The following is a 22691-nucleotide window of genomic DNA, read 5'->3' as shown; positions in this document are numbered from 1 at the left end:
CTGTGCACAGAGGGAGGCACCAAGAATATTGGAGACCAAAGTGTTATATGACCTCAGATGTTTCCCTTGCTTGCTTGCTTTCTCTTTTGAGTCTGACAAATAGTTTCTGGAGAGCCAGTTCCATTAAGGAAGTTCAAGAACCAATGAGCTTTCCTCTTACTAAAACACTATCTTTTAATGTTATTTATAGCCCTTTGTTTCACTAGAGTAAAATGAGTCCAGGGCAGGAAGTGGCCAGGGTGGGAGATAGGACACCAAGTAAGCCTGCTGGGCTTGTCCTTCCTTGTCCAGATCTCTCTGTGCTATCATCATGTAAAACTACAGATATTTCCATACTCTCATAAATGCCAGTGCCAGAAATCAAGAAGACTTTCTTTTAGATGTAATTGTCTTCTAGTTTGCTGGTAGGCTTTATTTCCAATTTATTTGCTTGGGTCTTCTGATGTGTCGCCCTTTGGGGCTGTGAAACTTCATATATAGTTATTTTGAAATTTGGTACCCTTTTATACAAAAGAAATTAAAACAACAATGAAAACATTGTCCAATTCTATGCACAATAAAAATATCCTTCAGTAATTTGATTTACAGGAAATGAAAAGTATTATCAACAGAATATGCTTTTCAAAAATTTATAATCCTTTAAACGGGCAAATCCTTTCTCCGGGATTAGTAGCATGGTTTGTGTCCTAGGAGCCAAATCCTATTCTCTGATTCAATCCTCAAATCCTTTCTAACAGTGCCTATATTGATTTCAGACCCAGTTTTGCTTAAGAATCTGAGGACAGAATTTGGTGCTGTGTTTTGAGATTCTTAAATAAGGATTTTTTTTTTAATGGAGTTTATCTAAAATAGCCTCTAGTTCCCAAAGTTAAATTCTGATGTCTCAATGAGCATAACCGATGTGCTTAATTTCTAGGCTGTCCTTTGTTTTCCCCACGCCTAGCTGAATTCATACTTCTCTGATCTGGAGGAACAACCTAGAAGGTTGATGCTGAATTCCAAAGGTTTTTGGTGACTCAGGGTATTTCCTTAAGCCCAAATATTGACCCTGAATGTGCGTGTGGTTGATCTCCCTGTCATATTTTTAGTGTTCTTGGAACTTGGTCTTTTTGAATACAATGTACATGTAAATGTTTATTATACATATTTATATTCACAGAGGTCAGATGCTCTGTTACAAGGAGGGTAACTGGTGTTCTGCTCATCTATAGGAAGATGAAAATAAATGCTGCTGATGATGATGTGTAGATAATGAAGATAGTAAAAATCCTAAGTTGACTTTTTTAATCACTAAAGAGTGTTTACATCATGAGGAGGGCAGTTTTAGTAAATGTGTTATATTATTATATGCTAATTATACAAAAATGATTATCTGCATATGGTACATATAATAGCTCTCTGTAAAGCAGACTATTTGTTTTATCAGGACACATTAATCCCTACCTAGAGTAGATAACAGAATTGGTTGTGCTGTCTCACAAAATCTTGTCTGAGAAAAAGAACTGAAATATACAAAAGTGCTCTGAAATAGGCTACATTAATTCAAGAAACTAGAGAGCAGAGAGGTAGTAAGAGGATCACCAAAACATGGCTATATCATGAATGCCTATGTAGAAGAGAAGTTTACAAAGAAACAGCAGATTACAGGAAAGTCAACCATGCAATTTGTGCTATAAAAACATTTTTGAATGGGTGCTGTGAACCAAGTACCGAACAAAACGATTTATAGGGATTGTGTTTGATTCTCAGAACAACCCTATGAGGTAGGTACTATTATCATTATCATTTTCCATCTAAGGAAAACAAAGTTTAGTTAATATGGAATAACTTGTCCAAGATCACACAATGAAGTGACTCAGCCTAGATTTGAACCCATTTGTGCCAAACTCCAATCCCCATGATCCTAACCCCACCTTTGGTGCCTCCTTTCTTTCTCCCAGCAATCTGCTCTGCACATCACACCTGTCTGCTCTGCCATCTCTTAATGCACAAATCCGATGATGTCTTCTTGGTCTCAGTCCTTCCTGAATTCTATGTTAATTGCCCTGAAATGTAATAGAGATCATCCATGTTCATGATAGTACATTTGCTAAGTGAGTGTAATAATATAGGAACTGCTTCTGACATAATGTTCGGTTATTAAAGTAGAAAGCTTGTTAGGGTCAGGGTTAGGAGCTCATGCAGTGTGACCTTGGATAAGTTGTTTTGCACAGCTATGTTTCATTTTCCTCAGCTATAAATTGTCAGTGATAATAATACTTGCCTCTTTAGGTTGCTGAGAAAATTTAGTAGGACAATGCCTATGAAACTGTTAGCACTGTGCTTAGCTTAATAATCATTATTATCTGGCATTACATATTCATTAGTTATTATGTATAAATATACTGTGTAAATTCTTCTTTCTACTTGAAATTCTCTTTCTTCTTGATCTCCATACATGATCATGTTCTGTTTTTCTACCTCTCTGATGATTCTCTCTTCTTTACTAGCTTCCTTTCTTCCTGCCCCTTTGCACATTTTTCAAGGTTTTATTCTTGGCCCTCTTTTCTCTGCCACCTCCAGAATCTTATACTCCTTGACCCCCTTCTGATAATAATGCCCTGTCTTTCCACCTCATGCCCATGAAGCCACTCCTTGTCCTCACTAGACCCTCCAATTCCAAAACCTGTACTTCTTTCCTATTTCTGTCTTCACTTCATTGTTTCCAGCCTGGGGCAGCCAGGAAAGATCCTTCCATGTGAAAATCTGTCCTCTATGGACTTGGTTCTCCCAAGCCTGTGGTCTCCACATGCGCTCTCACCATTCTCGAAAATGGGTCATTACTGGAGGGTTGTGCTTGGATTCCCCACAGATCTCTGCTATGGCATCTCAGTTGGGTGTTCAGGGTTAACTGGACAACTTTTTATTCATGTCCAGTTGATGCCATATCACATTCCTCATAGTAGCCGTTCTAAACTTTTCAATTTTCCTTAAGTCCCCAGAGAGACTGCTATACCCTCACTCTATCTATTTCTTTATCAGGAAAATCAAGGACATCTGACCTGAGCTTTCTCACATTCACTTTTCCACCTAACAATTGTATGTCAGTGTTCTTAACCTCATCCGCCTTCAGCCTCCTCTGGAATCTTCATCAGTTATATTTTACTTTCTATACATTTTCAAGCCTCCTTCTCTGTTGCCTCTTTTCTAATCATGTGGGTTTCCCATATAGTAAGGATTTTTTTTTAACCCTGTTAACATCTCCAGGTGCCATACTCCATATTTTCTTACTTTTGCCTTTAGTTTTCCCCAGAGAACACTCTCCTTAACTTCTGGTAATCTGGATTCCCCAAAACTTCTACTGAAACTGAAGGCCACCTGGGTCTCCCAATCCACTGAATCATTGTCCCTTTCTTAACTTGTATCCTTAACTTTCCTGAAGTGCATGACATCGTCATGTGCCCTTCTTCTAGACTTTTTCTTCCATTAGCATCCGTGGTACCCCATGGTTCCATCTTCTGAACTGGTTCCTCTTCTATTCAATCTAATTTAATTCAATCAGTGTGTATTCACCATTCACTTATTTCAACTGAGATTGATGAAGAAGCAAGATACTTTTGGATAATCTGGCTGATAGCAGCATCACCACCAAATAATTAAGCTTTCCTTTCTCCAAAACTAATTAACAGGCATAACAAATTATGTCCTCTTCAACTTCTGGACTTGAAAATTTGGTTGATGGTAATTTTGTAATTTATTTGAGATAATCTTGAAAAGGGTGCCTTATTTACTAGCCGTGGTTATCCCTGGTACATCTCATTTTAACTCAACAAGTACTATATCATGTGTGTTAACTGCCAGGTACTGTTCCCAGTGCTTTACAAATATTAACTCTCTGAACATTCAAGACAAGTGGGTTATATTGTCCTACAGACAATGAATGGAGGATGCCCTTTGAAATAAAACACAAATTGTTTATTGTTGTTTTACTGATCGAATCTGTTTTTAGTTGGATGGTCTTTACTACAAAGTATTTGATTTCTGTTCTACTTAATGGTGGATGTTCCTCCTTTCTTTCTTTAGATGTTCTTTAAATAAAATTCAAAAAGCAAAAAAAAAAAAGTGGGTATTATGATTAATCCCATTATATAGATGAGGAAACTGAAGGACATTTAAATAACTAACTCAAGGTCATATAGCCAGCTGGGATTTCAACCCATGTAGTATGGTTCCAGATTTGGTGCTGCAGAGGTACTCAATAAATCATTACTGAATGAAAAAAATACTTGAAGAACTAATTTTCTATTTTCAAAAGCTAATTTAAGATTTTTCACTTGCATTCAAATTGTTTATTTCTAGTATTTTGCATGTTCTTGCTGCTTCCTCTCATCATTTGGGGGAAAAATTGTTTTTAAAATTTGGTTATAGAAATGTGTCGGTGGGACAAGATAATTTTATCTCCAGATAACAAGACCTTTTCAGAATCTCCTTCTGGATTTCTATTCTCACTTTCAGTACACCCTGGTGTGAAATGATGGGGAATCTTTGGAAAAGATACACTGAAGGATTATTGCCTTCTCCAGGTTCCTCTGTGTCTGCTACTTCTTCAGCAGGCTTCAGCACACAAACTCCTTCCCCGCGGTTGACCTTGGTGGTGGTGAGTCCTGCTGTGTTGCACTGCTATCTGTAAAGCATTAAGACTTTGTCAAGAGGCTTTTCAAAAAAACATGCATAAGCAGCTGTTCCATCTAGTTTGTATACCTTGCATAAGTACCATGCAGTTCTCAAATCTCTTTTGAATCAAGGGGTTTGTCTGTGACTAAAGAGGATTGATTACAGTGGCTCACCATCCTTCTGCTGGTCACTCATTATTCTGTTATATTATTCTGTGCTAGAATTACTTTCTGAGCACGCATATGAATAGTGTAAATCATTCATGGCATCTTTCTATTTTTTTTCTTGAAAATGATAATTACATGATACCTTTCTTTCCTGATTTTTCCATTCTATAAATATTTCTTCAGTTAAGTTCACTGTGATCACTGTTTGAGATTCAGAAATCCTTCAGGAAGCTGGTAAAGCAGAAACCTAGTTGAATTCATCATTCATCCTAAATGCTGTCAAATTAAAAATAAGATTTCTGTTAGTTTCTGCTCATCTGAATATCTGCTATATGAGATACAGAGGCAGCATATTTAATAACATTACTTTTTGTGAAGAGCAGAATATAATTTAAGAAAAAATTTTTTAGTAGGGCTGTAAACAACTACATAAAGGATAGGATTATAATAAACCTAATCACCATTATTTTGTCTTGTATTATCATTTAAATTTTTATAAACATGTGCATTTGAAAATATAACATTCTTCCTACTTTATCTAGGAAATTTTCTCTTAACATTTGTGTTAGCTGTGAAACTATTACTTTGTAGTTACCTATTAGAAAGTTATTAATTTTTAAATAAATTAGTAGCTATTATAATCATGATGAATCAGTAAAGCATTTTACTTTTACAATTATACATATATTTTTATATTTCAATTGACTGATACTATATTAGCACATAAAGCAGATAAGGTTATTTGTTACTCTAATGATAATTTACAATACAGACCCATACTTGAATATTAATATTGAGATTTTAAAATTGATTGTGTCTTACTCACTTTTTTGGTGTCACAGTATCCTTTTATGAAATGATAGTATTGTTCTTCCTAATGTACTTAGCAAAATAAAAAGTTGACAACTCTATCAAAAAAATTAATCCAAAATGTCATGTTTTAGTTAGCTTCCTAGTGTTATGCTCATGAGATATAACTGTAAGCTATACAATCACAGGATCGCTGATCATTTACAAGTTCTGGGATACTAAAAAGTGATATTGAAGTAGACATTCAGCTAGTTGGCCTTCTAGAAGCCAAGGCTGAAACTCATGCCAAATATTAGTCTGATTCTGAAGTTTAGTGCATATCTAACATTTATCTTTTTCTTCCTAATCCATTACTTCTATCTTATTCTAGGTCTTGATTCCCTTGGTGTCTACGTTTCTAGGTGATCTATGTCTTTTTTGAACTCTTAGATCTTATGAGGTCCTACTCATTTGACATTTAATCATTATATTTCTTTGTAGCATTTCTGGGTCCAATGTCTTGCATGGCCATTTAGTTTTTGTGTGCATCCTTCTATTATCTCCAGCTCAATAATAAACTACTTGCAGTTAGGCATGGACATTATTTTCTTCAGATCCCCTGCAGCTCCTAGCTCTGTGTGCCTGAGAGAACATGTGCTTTGTGAATGAATAAATGAATGACATAATTCAACCTTTATTGGTCATTCAGACAAGAAGGTTGTTGGGTTTATCTTGTAGAGGGCAAGTTCTAGTGCTAGAGAGATTTAGCCAAGCTTACTGTCCCACGAACTAGAGTTGTATAAGCAAGCTGGCCTGGAGCTAAGTCTCCCATGACATATCCATGTTTTTAGATCCTGTGACACAGGAAGTCAACAAACACTGGATCACAAATACAACTTAGTGAGTGCTGGGTCTGTGCATGTGTAAATACTCTGTTTCAGAGCTCTCTTGATAATGAAACTGTATATGGATTTACATGCCCCAATTAAATGGTATAAAGAAAAGTGACAGAACAAGGATTTGAACTTAAGCAGCCCAGCTCCAAAGTTCCAGTTTTTAATTGCTCCACTACACTGTAGTTTCATGATGCAATGCTACATAGAATCAGAGCAATCAACATCTAACCCTCACGGGCCCTCCTGGTAGAAAGATCAGCCAAAAGTCCTAGGTAATGCCTCAGCGCCCTGCCAGGGGCCAGATGCTCATTTTCTAGACCATGAAAATTAGTCCCAGGGGGATGACAATATGTAGCAAGTTAAGGTGCCCTCAGGTGGTTCAGAGTCAGTCTGAAAGGATAGTAGAAAGTCAGCCTGCCCTATCAGTAGGGTGACCATATAATTTACCATCCAAACCAAAATACTTTTGAGAGCCAAAAGGAAATACTGTAATAATTATGTGGAAACTACAAATGTAAACTGACTATTGCAGGCGGTCTTCACTGGCTGAGTCTGTCAAAACCTCCCAGGAAAGGGAGAGAAAAATGTAAGTAAACTTGGTAAAAACTTGGTAAATGTGGGAAGCCAATTATCCGAAAGAGGATAAAGGTGGGATGAGGGCACTAAACCTAGGGACAGAAGTCAGGTGCAGTTAAGGATGCTTAAAAAAGAACTGGGTAGGGGGCGCCTGGGTGGCTCAGTTGTTAAGCGTCTGCCTTAGGCTCAGGTCATGATCTCAGGGTCCTGGGATCGAGCCTGCAATGGGCTCCCTGCTCAGCGGGGTGTCTGCTTCTCCCTCTGCTCCTACCCCTGCTCATGCCTCTCTCTCTCTCTCAAATAATTAAATAAAATCTTAAAAAAAAAAAGAATTGGGTACATACGTATAACAAAAAGAAGCAAAAAAGGTATGTAGACATGCAGAACAATATGGTAGTTTGTGTATGTGTGAAAATAAGTTAGGAGAATAAAAGAAGCTAAGAATGGGTTTCCAACAACTATTTGGGAGGGACTCCCAAACAAATCCTGGTCATCAAAGGCTCACTGTGAACTTGAGAGGGAGTCCAAGCTAGCCACATCAGTATCTTCTTGGGACTAGGATAGTTCCATATTTTTGTCAGGTGTTGTGTAGCCCTCTCTTCTCAGCTGGCTAACTTTTCTGAGAACTCCAGTGACAGAACAATAAACGCAAATAAACTTAGGAAATTTGGGAGGCCAACTCTCTGAAAGAGGGTAAGGTTGGGACCTCATCCATGCACCTAGGAGCAAAAAAAAGAAGAAGCAGGCATTGCTGTTAAGGAAAGGATTGGGTGAGTATAGGTGACAAGAAGAAACCTGAGATCCAGATGCAAGCTGAATGTGATTCAGCTCTTTATTTCCAGATCAAAAATGACAGAAATTTGACATCACAAATCGGAAAGAAAACTTTCCTTGCTTGAAGACTTGCCAAGGACCTTACAAGAGCAATAGGTGCAGTTCTGACTTCTGCATTTTTTAAACTGATGCAAAGAATTAAAATTCAGAAAAGACTTACCAGACAGATTATAGTGGTAAGAGCATGGCCTTTCATGAAATTTAGTAGAGAGAGAGAAAGCTAAGGGTTGATTTCACTGTTTTCAAAAATCATGAAGAATATGGATACTCATTATTTTGCTTCTCCACAGTAGGTTGAAACAAAGAAATGAGCTGACATTGCAGCAAGAGATATGTTAGTAATGCTTAAGGAAGAACTTCTTGACCAAATGCTGGGGCAAGGAAGTGCTGAAATGTCTGACCCTGTAATCTTTTTATGATAGGATAGAAAATCACTAGTCCTGAGTTGTCATTACACATGGTATTTGTTGTAGGAGGTCCTGAAGAGTGAGTGGAGGAATCTGAGTGCAAGGGTGTCTCCTGACAGAAGAAGGAGAAGTCAAAGTCAATTAACCGTAAAAACGATCATGTGGACTCTATCCCCAGGTCATGGGTGTGTTGAGATGATTCTTCACACACACGGCCCAGCCCCTACTTCTGAAATCCGGATAGTGACACTCTTGACATTGCACTGTGACTTCACCAGTGTTATTCCTCTTCATTCTACTTTAGTCCCAGGTGATTCACCTGGGTGGGGACCCTGCCTCCAGCTGTGAGTGAAGCATCACTTCTCCCTTTTGAGTGGGTAGGAGCAGCTTCTACAGCTGTCCCTCCCAGAAACTCCATGGCTTCCTTAAACCTCAGAGGATTTTCTCTGTCTGGTCAGAGACCCAGGACAGATTGTTTACTACATCTGGCTTGGTACCCAGTTCTTCTCTTGGGAGAGAAGACATACACTTGCATAGGGCAGAAGCTAGCATCAAATCAGCTTCAGTTGAGACCTTCTTGCCACCGCAGAGTAGCACTTACAGCTCAGCATCCCGGCTGTCTAAGTCCCACTGGCCACTAGTCCTTAGGTGGATATGTTATTTACCGCTTGTGAGGCAGGTAATATAACTGCACAGGATGTCCCTGAAGATTCACAGCTTGTCTCTGAGAGGTAGAAGGTCAGTAGGAGAAAAAGGATGTGGGTCTGTGCCTAATCACCCTGACTTTTGCTCTGAAATCACTGAATTGGGTAAGAAAGGGGAACTAAGTGTAGCACTCAGGGATCCCTCTGCTCCTGGATGTGACTCTTAGGAATCCTATGGCTCTAGGTCTTAGGCTCCATTTTTGCCTCTATTACAAGCCCTAGACTTGCTGGGCTGTGTGGCTACCGTGCTCTTATGTAGGCAATAGAGATACAATGACAAATAAGACAGATAATATCTCACTCTCACAAGGGTTTATTCCTAGTGAGAGGAGACAGACTATAAACAAAGAAGCAAATAAATAAACAAGAAAATATCAGATGGTGACAGGTGATAGTAAATCAGGGTGATTGATGGGAAGTTAGTGTTGGGTGAGGGAATAGTTTAGGCTGAGATGTTGGGGACATGCTCACTGAAGAGACTAATCAGTAACCTGAATGACAAAAAAAGAGTCAACCAGACAATGCAGGGAAAGAGCTTCCAGTAGCAGGAACTGCTCGTGGAAAGGCTCTAAGCTGGGAAGGAGCTCAGTGTTTTTGGAACAAAAAAGGGAAGACCATGGGCCTGGAGCTGAGTGAGGCTAGGATAAGAGATGGAAAAGTTTGGAAAGTTTGTCAGGCACCAACCATGGGGGCCAGGAGGAGAGTGAATTCAAAATGGTCCTAGAATTGTATTAGACCCTGGAGGTTATCTAGCTTGCACTTCTTACTTCAAAAAATGAGGAAGCAGAGCCTAGGGAGATGCAATTTTACCACTCCATCTCTGCCAGCCAAACTTGATCATGCTATGATGTGGGAGCAAGATCTTCTGACCCACGGTCCTTGCCACTTTCCACTAAATTCTTCCTGAATGCTAAAATGGGATTCCTGAATGTCTCACTTTATTTTTTAAAAAAGATTTTATTTATTTATTTGTTCATTTGAGAGCGAGAGAGAAAGAAAGAGAGAGAGGGAGAGCATGAGCTGGGGGAAAGGTATAGGGAGAGGAATAAGCAGACTCCCTGCTGAGCAGGGAGACCAATGTGAGGCTCTATCCCAGGACCCCAGGAATCATGACCTGAGCTGAAGACAGATGCTGGAGTCACCCAGGTGCCCCCTGAATGTCCCACTTTAATAGGGAATTAAATAAACTAATATCTGTAAAAACATTTAGAACAATATTCATTACATTATGCTTGTTACATAATAAACACTATATAAATGTTTCAAGGATTTAAAAAAAGACATAAAAACGTGGAATTATCCTTCATTCACCTTGTAAAAAATTGGGGGCTTATAAACATCTTTGTAGCCTAGTTATACATTGTCTCAATAGCAAGTATTTAGTTTGACTAATGTCACAAACCAAATGCAACCCATTTGCTCTAGGATTGGGACACATTCCCACTATAGGGACATATGGTGCAGCTTCTACATCAGGAAGAGTTAACATTCCACTGTTCACACAAACATTCAGAATCAGAAAATTGTATTGTAAGTTATGTACACACAGGACACGTGCGTATATACATCTTGGTTTTTCAAATAGCAGTGACATTGCCTAAGGGAGCAATAGCTTTCACATCCTCCTCTGTGTTGAAAAGAAGGCTTTATTGAAGAGGACATATGGATGGAAATTCATTTTGGAATAGTCAAGATCTTCAGTTCTAAAAGGATTTGAGACTGGCTCAATTAAGCACAAACCCACAGCGAGAGATGTGCTGGTGGAATAGAAGCTTGTTGTCACTGCTCTGGCTCTCATTCAGGATTTATAGCCCAAAGATCTGCTACCGGCCAGCAGCAATGGCAAATTACACCTTCATTCTCTGGCCTGAGTCTCCTCCATTCATCCTACTGCCTTCTAGACTTCCTCCTGATTCTTTCCCTCTAACTAGCTGGTGGACTCTGACAGACTTTCTATTTTCTCTCTCTTTATTCCTCCTTTATCTCTATCCTTAATGGAGAATGTAATAAAGAAAAGTCTCACTCCTTCCTCCAGATCCTGAAGAGACAGGAAGAGCATCCTCCCTGACTTTGTCTAGGGCGGATGAAAGTATAAATGAGGTGATGGCTTTGAATCAAAGATGGTAGGGCAGGAAGAAACTTCAGAGTCCATGGGAACACCTCTTTACTGTTCGGTTTTATGGCACATGTAGAAGGAGTTAATGTTTGTACAGTGCACTAAGGTAAATGGAGAAACTTGCTTACAGCTGAGGTATCCAGCCTGGGCACTCTAGCTACTCCTAGATTCTCCAGCTACTCTGAGGGTGGAGGGGAACCCAAGCTTGACAGCGGCTCTGTGAACTTCAAGGTCAACCCTAGGTATCAGTATCCAGCTGAAGACAAGGGAAAAGAGAGCATGGAGGATCATCTATGAGGATTATGATCCAGGTCTAATTGTACACCTAGGTGAACATTCCAATGGCCAGAGCATATCATATGGGCACATCTGGCTATGAGGAAGGCTGGAACCTGGGTGTAGCTGTATGTCCAAGAAGAAAGGAACCAAGTTTTGTGACTAGGTAGCCAGTCTCTGCCATAGGAAGTATATGACCAGTGGTACTCCAGAGACAGTGGCAGAGTTGAAACTAAGACACACATTACTTAACCCATAGCACAGGTCTCTCCTCACCAAACCACACTTTGTCATATCTTTCATATGTCCCCTAACTTAAAAAAAAAAATCTTCCCACAAAAGGTGGCAAGAGGAAACCAAGAAGAAAGTGGTTAGTACCTTCTCTAAGGAAGATTGGTATGATGGAAAAGCACCAGCTGTGTTTGATATAAGAAACACAGAAAAATGCTAGTCTCGAGGCCTCAGGAAACCAAAATTGCATCTGATTGCCTCAAGGATCATAAAGTGAGGCCTGTTGCTCTGCAGAATGATGAAACTGCATTAGAAAATCCAAACTAACCACAAAGGATATTCAGGGCAAAACTGCCTGCCTGACTTCTATAACGTGGATCCAACCCATGAAAAATGTGCTTCATGGTCAAGAAAAGGGCAGACCATGACTGAAGCTCATGTCGATATCAAGACTACCGGGAGTTATATGCTTCATTTGTTCTGTGTTGGTTTACTAAAAAAAAGCAATGATCAGATTTGGAAGACCTTTCACACTTGGCACCTATAGGTCCACCAAATCCAGAAGATGACGGAAATCATGACCCAAGAAGTACCCAAATGACTTTAAAGAAGTTGCCTGTAAACTGATTCCAGTCAGCACTGGGAAAGACATAAAAAAGACTTGCCGATCTATTTATCCTCTCTATGATGGGTTCATTAGAAAAATAAAAAATGCCGAAGAAGCCCAAGTTTGAAATGGGAAAACTCATGTGGCTTCGTGGTGAAGACAATGGTTCTGGAAAAGCTTCTGGGATGAGACAGGGGATACAGTTAAATGAACTGATAGATATGAGCCACTAGTCCAAGAATCTGCTTAAAATTCAGACTTTTAATGGTGACAAATAAAAAGTCTTATTTGTGGAGAAAAAAGACACGTGCAGCCTGCTAAATGCAATTCTGGCATAGCTTCAGTCAAAATCTACTCACGGGAAAGGCCCTGGTGCAACCTGTGGGAATCTCACAAAGAAGGGTCAGACTCGCCTCCTGATAGGAGAGAGAATTTCCACCACACCATGAACTCTTTGTGAGGAAATCAGCATCCGAATCCTAAGCCTTGCCTTACTTCTTTCGGTCCTTCCCCACTTGGTTGCTTCCTGAGGACCTGGGGAGGGAGGCAAGATGAGGGTTATTGCGCGGTTCACTGCAAACACCTGTCTCTTGGTTTTTACCTCAACCTTTGATTCAGATGTTTTCACTTCCTCCCCTTTTTACATTTGGCCCTTTGGTCTCTGTCCCCTGAGCTGACTTTCATCATCCAATTAGAAATAACACCCTCTTCTCGCTACCAGCTTTTCTGGGAACCATAGGGAGTAAACCCCAAGCCTCCCTCACAGCCCTTGGGGCCAGCCGTGCTTCAAAGGAGCGTGGTGGCGACACCAGCTCACGGCTGGGCTTCTTTTCTGTTTGAACAGCTTCTATTGCTCACTGCTGATCAGTAACTCAATGATTCATTAAACACACAAACAATGAGTGAATCTGTTCCATTAGCAAGGCCACCTGTTGATCTCAGACATCCTCAGCTGAACTCAGCGAACGTGAAAAACAGAATGCCTGCATCCGTGGAGGGCCCCGTCCCACATTTGATGGCATGTTACAGCAGGAAAAGCAGAGTTCCAGCCTTGCTGGTGCTTTTATGCTTTTCCTTTCATCTGGTGGCAGGGCTGCAAGAATATACTGTGGAATACAATGCCCTTCTCTATAATCAGCTGGAAAACTCTAAGAGCTTGGTCATTACTGCTTCCTTAGGCTTGTGGAATTAGACAAAGGGGAGAATAGGAATATCCTGTACCCTTTTGCCTGCAGGTGCCAGGGCAACAGAATTAGCAGAGTGCTAAACAAAAACAAAAAGAAAACGAAAAAGCAAAGCAAACCACATGTAAAAGAAGTCTTATTTATCGCGATGATACCTTCTCTCCCCTGGAAATAATACGGCCTCTTTGCTGCTTAGCCCCTCCTCCCCAGAGTTGCTCCAAGCCTTTAGGACCTGGTCTACTCATGTTCACCAGTTTATTATAAATCAAAACTACTAAAAATCCGATAAAGCTGACTGAGTGAAGCTTTTGATGCAGGCAGCACAGTCAACAAAGTTGATATTTTGTTATTTAAAAAAGTAGTGCTTTCTCTTCTTTTACGTTTAACCCCTTTAATCTTTGTAATAAAGAGAAGAGCTTTCATAAGGTCAACAATATTTGTTTAGAGCCTGAAAACTATATCATATCAAGATTGAATTGCCTCTTTGGGGAGAATTGAATATGAAATTCCTCAACTGAATATGAAATTGCCTCTTTAGGGGGAATTTCATTTTTGAGTGCCACACTTATTAGGATTTCATACTTGACACTTGAGAATGGTTAGGCTTAAATTTCTTTATAGTGACATTTTGATTAAAATCTTTGATTACATAGTCCAGTTTTTATGTTTTTGATGGGTTTATTCTAGACTATCATGAAACACTTTGTTGTTCGTTGGTTCTTGTGAGAACATAGATGAAGTAGGAGGCAACAACTCTCCAACGAAAATTCCAGTTCCTATTAGTTTATCAGTAAAATTTTGCAAAAATCATCCATTTAAAATCCCATGACAGATTTCAGAGATTACCTTTGCTAGTGGCTGTTTTACGTTCATTTTTGTAGCCCTGGAAATGGTAGAATGCCAGGTGAGGAATTCAGGTTATGTTTCTTTCCTGAATATTGTTTTGCTTTTAGAGGATGGGCTTTGAGCTACAAGCATTCAGAACGAGCACCGTGAACAGTTGGAGGCAGGCAGACTCCACGGCTTGGGTTCTCCAGGCAGGTGTGAGCATATCTCCCTCATCCAGCACATAAAAGGACCACGTGCACTTTCAAAGGGATTTCTGCAATCCTGGTCTTTTGACAACCATGACTATGATTTGATTGCCAAATGCAGGTGGTTGTGCGGAGGCCTGGTTGTGCAATCAAAAGAATCCTCTGTCTTCTGTATAAAATGCAAAAACACAAGGAGAGACTTTAAAAAAAAAAAAAAAGACTAACTAGGAGATAGACACATACTAATTAAAAATTAGGTGGAAGACTCATAGTTATTCCCTGATGTGTTTAGATTAGCCCTGTCCAGTAGAACTTTCTGCAATGGTGAGGATGTTCTGCACCTGAGCCATCTAATAGGCTAGCCGCATGGGGCTACCAGGCACTTGAAATGTGGCCAGTGTGACTGGGAAGCTAAATTTCAACTTTAGTCCATTTAAATTTAAATAGGCACATGTATTTAGTGGTTGCTGTGTTGGACAGAAAAGGATTATTCTATAACTCTATGAGGGACACGGAGGAGGTTGGTCTTCACTGTGATATTCCTAGGACAGAGGTGGGTTTTCTACCCTCATTCTAAGTCCTCAATAAATCTTCGTTGTGTGAAGATATAAAGCTGATCCTGGCCCATCCTTCCTTAGCAGTCTTAGGTGCTTCTCCTGGCCCAAGAGCTCCAACTCCTGGCAGGCCCACCTTTTGCTCCAGCATGTCCAATTTTTAAATCTCTCCTCTAACTTCCTGTCTCTGTGGTTTTGTGTGTGCAGTTTCCTCTGCCTGGAATGCTCTTCTTCACACTTGCCACCTCGGCAGGCCTCTGCTTATCTCTCATAACTGGAAAGTCTTCACCAACTGCCCCAAACTGAGTTCATCACCCCCTTCCCTTGGTTCCCATGGTGGTGTCAGAGCACGGACATCTCAGGGCAGACTCTCAGATCTGTGTGTCAGTGTTTGTAAGGAAATTCCCAAGGGAAACCAGGCAAGGCGTGGGTGGAAGGCAGAGGGCAGGGAAGGGAAGAAGCCCCGGAAGTGTGCAGTCATGAAGTCCAACCGAGGGTCGAATTTGCTCAGGAATTCCATATATCAAGCCTCAGAGTGTTCCTGACCAAGTCCAAGGAACTAGCATTTTCACACTCTCACTTCCATCAGTTACTGGTCAAGGACCACCCAGGGAACATGTGCTCCCAGATGCTCTCCCCACTTGGGGTGGGCCCAGAAGACTCCAAGGAGAGTTCCCCAAGAAAGAGGGCAGATTCTGACTGTGGGAAACAAAGCACATGGGAATGAGGAGCAATGGGGCAGGCAGGATGGAAAAGGATCCTGAGGGATCTGGGCAGAACACAAACATTAGGCATTCGACATTATCCTCTATGAGGGGTGTTAGAATTGCGTCCGTGTGCGTTGCAAACCCAGATCCATCTTATCCTAGAAAAGTGACTTGTTTTCAGTCTCCTCTGTAAAATTCAGAAATAATTCCTTCTCCTTTTCAGGCCTAAGGTGACATTTCAATATGGTAACTAGTAAGAAGTCAAAAATTGCAGCTATTTTTAAAACACAGCAGTTTATTGTGATATGTGACAATAAATGTGCTGTCTGGCAATAATACCACATACCTGACTCTTCCACTGGCTTTGAGATTCTCTAGGGTAGTAATATGCCTCATTGGTCTTTAAGTCACTGGCACTTAAGCCAATGCCTGACCCCGAGTAGACGTCAGATCGACATTTCTTGAGTGATACTCAACTTTGAACCTAATCTCTCTTATCATCTCTGATGATATGTTACAATGAAAGACTATTCATGTGTCTATCTTGCTCATTAGACCATAAGGGTAGGGTTTCTTACTCTTTTTTGATTCCCTTAAACGTAGCACGACCTGGTGCATGACAGTGGCTAGATAATTGTCGAACTGATGTTTGTTGGGCAAGAATCCTGAAAGTTCCACGGGTCCCAGCGTTGTAATCTGAAGTGTTGTTTTCTTCATTTCTGAGTTTGTTTACAGACTGTGATCTCAGATCCCTCATGATTCAGTAGAGTAAAACAAAAACCCTTCTAGGTTTTTCAGGAAGAATGTGATTTAATAGAAGGAATTGGGTGCTACAGCAGGCAGAATTTCTAAAATGCTCCCCCCAGTGATGTTCCACCCTAATCCTGGGAGCTATGAATATGCTGATGATCACTCCTGTGATTATGTTATGTTATATGGCAATACTCCCAGTATCAAGGTGGATTTTCTACCTTCACTGTAAGTTCTCAATAAATATTTGTTGTGTGAAAATATAAATCTGGTCATGGCCCATCTTTCCTTAGCACTCTTAGGTGCTTCTTCTGGCCATAAAGAGAGATTACTGGGGTGGGCCTGATCTAATCATGCAAGCCTTTAAAATCAGGGAGCTTTCTCTGGCCGAAAAGAGAAAAGAATGTTAGAGTCCAAGTGTGAGGGGATTGGGTGTGACGGGTCCTGCTCTGGCTGCCATGTTGGGAGAAGGACTCAAGGTGCCATTGCTGGTTTGAAGATGGAGGAGGCCACATGGGGAGAGATGTGAGTGGCTTTAAGGAACTGAGAGAAGCTTCTGACAGCCAGCAAGGAATTGGGGACCTAAGTCTTAAAACTACAAGGAGATGAATTCTGCCAACATCCTGAATGAGCTTGGAAGTAGATTCTTCCCTGAGCTTCCACATAAGATCCCTGTCAACAGCTGACACCTTGATTTTAGGCCCAAGGGTTCAAGCATGAGAGCTATTTGGCCTTCTCTCCTCTCTTGCTAACAGTTTTAAACCTGTTTTCTTTAAAAACCCAACTCTGGGAAGAAATTTTAGCATCCAAGCTCAAGAGAGGTAGGATGCAATTCTTGGTCCACAGCCTGGTGAGACTCTGACCAGGAACCCTATTGAGCCCACCTGACCTCTGACCTATACAATGGTGAAGTAATAAAGAGGTGTTATTTCAAGCTGTTAAGTTTGTGGTAATTTGCTACACAGCAATAGAAAACTAATACAAATGCTTATTAGATTGTGGAAAAGCCTGGAGTCAAGAAAGTAGGGTGGGCTACTCCTAGCTTTCAGGTTCTGCCACTACGGGCTGCAGGGAGCTGTGGGAAATTACATCTGGACCATAACCCTGAAGCTGGGGCCTAGCAGTAAGAGAGACCAGCCAGCTGCCATACTGGTCACATCTGCTGAAGCTCACACTCTCACCCCACCAGAGCTGAGAGAAGGAGGGGGACTCTTAAACTCTTCTGCCTTACAAGTACCCCATGAATGGATTTTAGTATTAAACATGTCATATCCAGAACACAGGTGGAGAGGAAGGTCTGGGACATGTGGCTCCCAGCGTCTAGTCCCCGAGAGAAAGGGAAACCTATACAAGGGGTGAGGAGAATGTTGATTGACAATGAATAGCATCCAATATGGCTCTTCAAACGTTCAAGATCCCTTTAAGTCAGCCTTCTTGTAGGAGTTAGTTTCATTTTACAGATCAGAAAATTGAGGCTCAACTGGGTTAACCTCCCTTGCCTAAAATCCCATAAATAGGAAGAAACAAAATCAAGATTAGAATCCAGATCTGTTTCTCCCCAAGTCCACATTTTTCTGCCTCTGTCACCGATGCGGGGCGTGAGGTGGAACTTCTATGACTGGCTGACGGTTGGACCGTGGAGGCTCAACTAAGGAGTCAATGGAGGTGGTAGCAACTTCATTTTATTAAAAAAAGTTTTCCTTAGGTTTCTGGCTAGGGCTGCTGTTAGTCTTTTGTTGGAGCCCTCTCTAGCTCTGTCTCCTCCTCCCCTTCTCTCATCCAAGCTTCCTCCTTGGCCCACAGTCCCTGACTTTGGACACAGACCCTGCAATGTGTGCTCTACTTTCTGGGTTTATTTTGGTGAAGGGTCCTGCCTCCTTCCACGAGGCAGTCCCCGTTCTGTGGGTACACACAATTGGTCCTTCTCTTCTGTGGTCAGGTTCTCCCTGCCTCTCCCCCCATGGGGGCTGGCACCGGACTGAGGATCAGCATCAGGAGAAATATCCCCTCCAAAGAGGGGGTGGGTGGCGTGGAGCATTTCCCCCAGACAGCTCTATCTTTGCTGCATACCAATCCAATTACAAACAAATTGGCCCACGGGTTCAAGCATGAGAGCGATTTGGCCTTCTCTCCTCTCTTGCTGACAGTTTTAAACCTGTTTTCTTCAAAAACCCAACTCTGGGAAGAAATTTTAGCACCCAAGCTTGAGAGAGGTGGGATGCAACGATCCCAGATATCAGGGTGTAAGGAGGCTCTGAGAAGGAACTTTGAATTATATTTTTCAGGAAAAAATGTACGAAAAAGAGACAGGTTCTCTGGGTTTTCCCCGTGACTGCAGGTTGGGGGCTGGGAGGCTGGTCTTTTCTAGGTCTGACTTGACCGGCTGCTCTTTTCTGGACTTTTCCACAATGGTGAGGAATTCATTCCTAGGTTTCTGGAGGGGGAGAAGGAATGTTTCAATTGTCTTTACTATGCCTTAAAAGACATGATTTTTTTTTTTTTTGAAACATGCTCATACTTTGATACAGCTGAATGCAAATAAAAGCAGGGCATCTGTGTCAAAGAGAAGTGGACAGCCAACCTATTTAGAAAGTTTAGGACCAGCCAGGCTTTCTTCACTCAAGGATCCCATGGGAACACCGTCAGGCGGGAGACATGTGAAAGAATGTTCTCCTTCTGTCTTTTTAAAAGTCTATTTAAGCATACCTTACATTGAAAACCGCACTTAACTAGAAAGAAAAGCAGATATAAAGTGAGGTTGTACATGGTGGATTTTTGTTTTGTTTTGTTTTTGTTTTGTTTTGTTTTGTTTTGACCCCAAATTCCTCAGTCCAGGTTTTCCTCAAGCGCAAAATTATCCTGGGCTGCATATTGACATCAGTCAAATAAAGGATGATCCTTTCTGTTCCCTTGTCTTTTTGAGAAAGGTCACCTGTCACTTCCTATCAGCACATCAGTCACACTTCTGTGAGGATCTGTGTGGAGTTTCTGGGGGAAATCGAGTTCACTTGCTCTGAGACGCTCAGCTGGTAGGGAGCCCCAGACCACTCCCTCATCGCAGATGCCATCAGAAAGCCTCTTCAGCCACCACTCTTCTTTTCAGAAGGGTGTCTCAGAGGATTTGCAGGGTGATTCAGAACATCCTATTGAGATGCTTAGAGACACAAGTCAGCGGATGCATCTAGACATAGGCATGTACTCTGCCGGGCAGCGAGGCATACCCCGAAGACTTGGGTAGGCACACTCTCTGTTCCCATGGCATCTAGAGACCAGCGGGGGAAAACATTGGGTACAGCATGATTAAAAATGAGAGGAATGCTGTGATGGCGAGGAAGAGGTCATGAGGGCACAAAGAAGGGGTATGTAACCTAGATCTGGCAGGAAGAACTTCCAGAAGGACTGGCAATGGTGTGTAAGACTGTTAATGACATTGCCACAGTCTCTGTGATGAGATCTCAGCCACTGACCTGAATAGAGAACGGAGATGTATGTCGCCGAGGGGAAACATTTTGGGGGAGTACTTCCAGTAGATCCACTTGGATGGACTGCAGCAGGACTGAAGCCATGCCGATGGATTCTGCAGCTGCACTTTGGTAGCCTTCGACTTTCCATCACTAAGTCAGTCGAGGAGCCAGAGCTCCTCCTCCTTTATTTCCTGCCTTTCTTAAACAACAGCTGTGTAATTCAGTGCCTCTTAAAGGAGAAATGCTGAAGAGTAGACAGGAATTCCAGGAGGGATGTGTGGTGAGCAGATGGGAGACTAAGTGGACTCCTCCCTCAGCTTTGTTATGGCACCTGCCTCACCTCATCTGCGCGTCCAGCCCTCAGGTCACAATGAAAAAGAAGATGCAGAGATCATCCTGTCAAACTGTCAAATTTGGGGGTGAATGAAATATCCACAAGGGATCTCTGAGAAGCCAGAAAACTCCTATTTACTTTCGGCCAGGGAGAATTTGAACCTATGTCTCCAGATTAAAAAGTCTAGGATATTAATTCATTGTGACATCTGGTCCTTCCCTTTGATATTTTAAAAATAGGCTAGAAACAGAATTGTGAATCCATGCTCCAAAGCGCTACTCTCAGATTCTGGGAAAGAATGCAACTCTGAGTTTATCTTGTTTATTCAGCTAGTCTCTGGTCATTTGTGTAACGTGATATTTCTTCCATTGGATGCTGTAAGCCAATTTCTAGCACAAGTTTTCCATTTTGTTTTAATCACCCATGAAAGAAAAGAATGTGGGAATGTCTGTTTTGCCATTTTCAAGGACTGTGGTGGCATCAGTAGCTGGCTGCTGACTTCTAGTCTTTGCTGCAGCCACTTGAGAATGTGAGATTCTCTATGAATCCTGAAATTTTGGAACTAGAAAGAAAATTTAGCAGTTTGTAACAAGAACTGTAAAGATCCTCCTACCCTTTCTTCCAGGCAATCCACTGTAAAGAATTTCAAAGAAATGTCACTCACCAGACCCACTAATATACATTCTCAAATATGTTCACTCTAATTTTTTTATGGTAAAAAGAAAAAATGAGAAACCACCAAGATGTTCAATATTATGGACCTTATTTTGAAAGTCAGTATGCATTAACTTGAAGGAATATTATGCAGTCCTAAAATAATTATGAAAGCTGCATACATTCACAAATGTTTATTGAAAGCCTACCATGTACCAGTACTCTGATATAATAAGGAAATAAGCAGATTTCAAATCTATGTTCCCTATGACCTTAGCTACTTGAAAGACACATACCTACCACACCTACAGAAGAAAATTTGCAGAAATGTTATTAGTTGGGAAGGTAATAAATACTTTATAAGTGCTTTTGTAGAAAGAAAATTTGTTATACTAGAGAAAAATTTGTTAATTGTCTTTTGTCAATTAATATATGTAAAAATTATGATAGAAGTACAGAAGGTGCTGCTAGCTTTGGGAAAGATTTCTGAGAATGTAAGAGGGAATATTCATTCATTCTTGGTTCATATATTTGTTGAGCAACTACATTCTTGGTTCATATATTTATCGAGCAACTACTGTACGCTAAAAAATACAGCAGTAGTTAAGACAGAGACATCATCCTCACAATTGTTAGTTAGGTCTGTGTTTTACTTTAATATTTATTTAATGAATATTTGAATCTAAAAATTACCTTAGAATAATCTATGCTCATTTCCATCTTTCTGATCTTCTTCTTTCCAAAAACACTTGTTGTAGAGGGGGAATTTAAGTTACAGAGACAGTCATTTGCCTGAGGTCTCACAGCCTATTTGTAACAAGCCTGATACTAGAATCTGATTCGTGGTTTACCTGCCACCTCACTCCCACATTTCTCTTATAATCCTCACATCTCTCTTAGAAATAAGTTGTTGGAACAACAGTGGAAAATCAGCACAAGTCTTTAGAACCATAATTAATGATACTGGACAGAAAGTGAGAACGATCAAGACCTGTGCTTCTCAGACTTCCTTGTGTATAAGAATTACCCGAGAGTCTTGTCCAAATGCAGATTTTGATTCTGTAGTCTGGGGTGGGACTCGAGATTCTGCGTTTCTCATAAGCTTCTATGTGATGCTAATACTGCCTGTTCTTGAGTAGCAAGAACCTGAAGGATAGAAACTGTCCAAGTGTGCGAGAAATTCAAGTTTAATCCGTAGCCAGTGTTCTTTCTAGTTTTGTCACTGGGGAAGTATAGATGTCAATTTTTTGCAGTCTAAGTTTTCCATCACTAACTGCTGACAAAGTTTCCCTTTCCCTCTCAGCCCTTGCTCTACATCTCAATCTCTCTCATACAATATGCCCGTGAAAGTTAGGAGGAATATTCTAGAACCACACCACTATGAGATAATGGAATAGGAATTTGCACCTGGGTCATCTGACTCCCAAGCCCTTTCTCTTAACTGCTATAATATGTAGCCCCTACACTGTGTCCCCCTCACCAAGTGGTCATGGTCCAGGTCTCTGGAGTCAAGACCAAAGCTGGGTCTGAAGTCTAACTAAGCACTTAGTACTAAGGGCCAGTTATCTCATGTGTTGGTGTTTCTATTTCTTCATGTATAAATATAGATAATAATAGCACCGATCTCATTAGACGCTTGTGTAGATTAAATGTGATAAAGTACACAAACCACTGACCTCAGTGTCTGGCATGGAGTGAGTGCTCTATAAAAGTAGCTGTTATTGTGGTTAGCTGAGTCTGAATCTCATTCTGAA

At 40.9% G+C, this 22691-nt stretch overlaps 1 long non-coding RNA gene across 1 annotated transcript; it reads right to left on the bottom strand.

Annotated features, from left to right (window-relative positions):
- Window positions 1–4188: 4188 nt before the first annotated feature.
- On the bottom strand, window positions 4189–22228 carry LOC113910227. Its single transcript, XR_003515971.1, has 4 exons — window positions 21631–22228; window positions 12616–12790; window positions 4963–5096; window positions 4189–4663 (listed from the first exon to the last, which is right to left on the bottom strand). It is a non-coding gene; the product is annotated as an uncharacterized LOC113910227 (long non-coding RNA).
- Between the last annotated feature and the right edge of the window lie 463 nt (window positions 22229–22691).

This window comes from Zalophus californianus, chromosome 6, assembly GCF_009762305.2.
Source record: "Zalophus californianus isolate mZalCal1 chromosome 6, mZalCal1.pri.v2, whole genome shotgun sequence".
NCBI lineage: Eukaryota > Metazoa > Chordata > Mammalia > Carnivora > Otariidae > Zalophus > Zalophus californianus.
The sequence above is the reverse complement of the archived record's forward strand: the minus strand, read 5'-3'. Positions and strand labels throughout refer to the sequence as shown.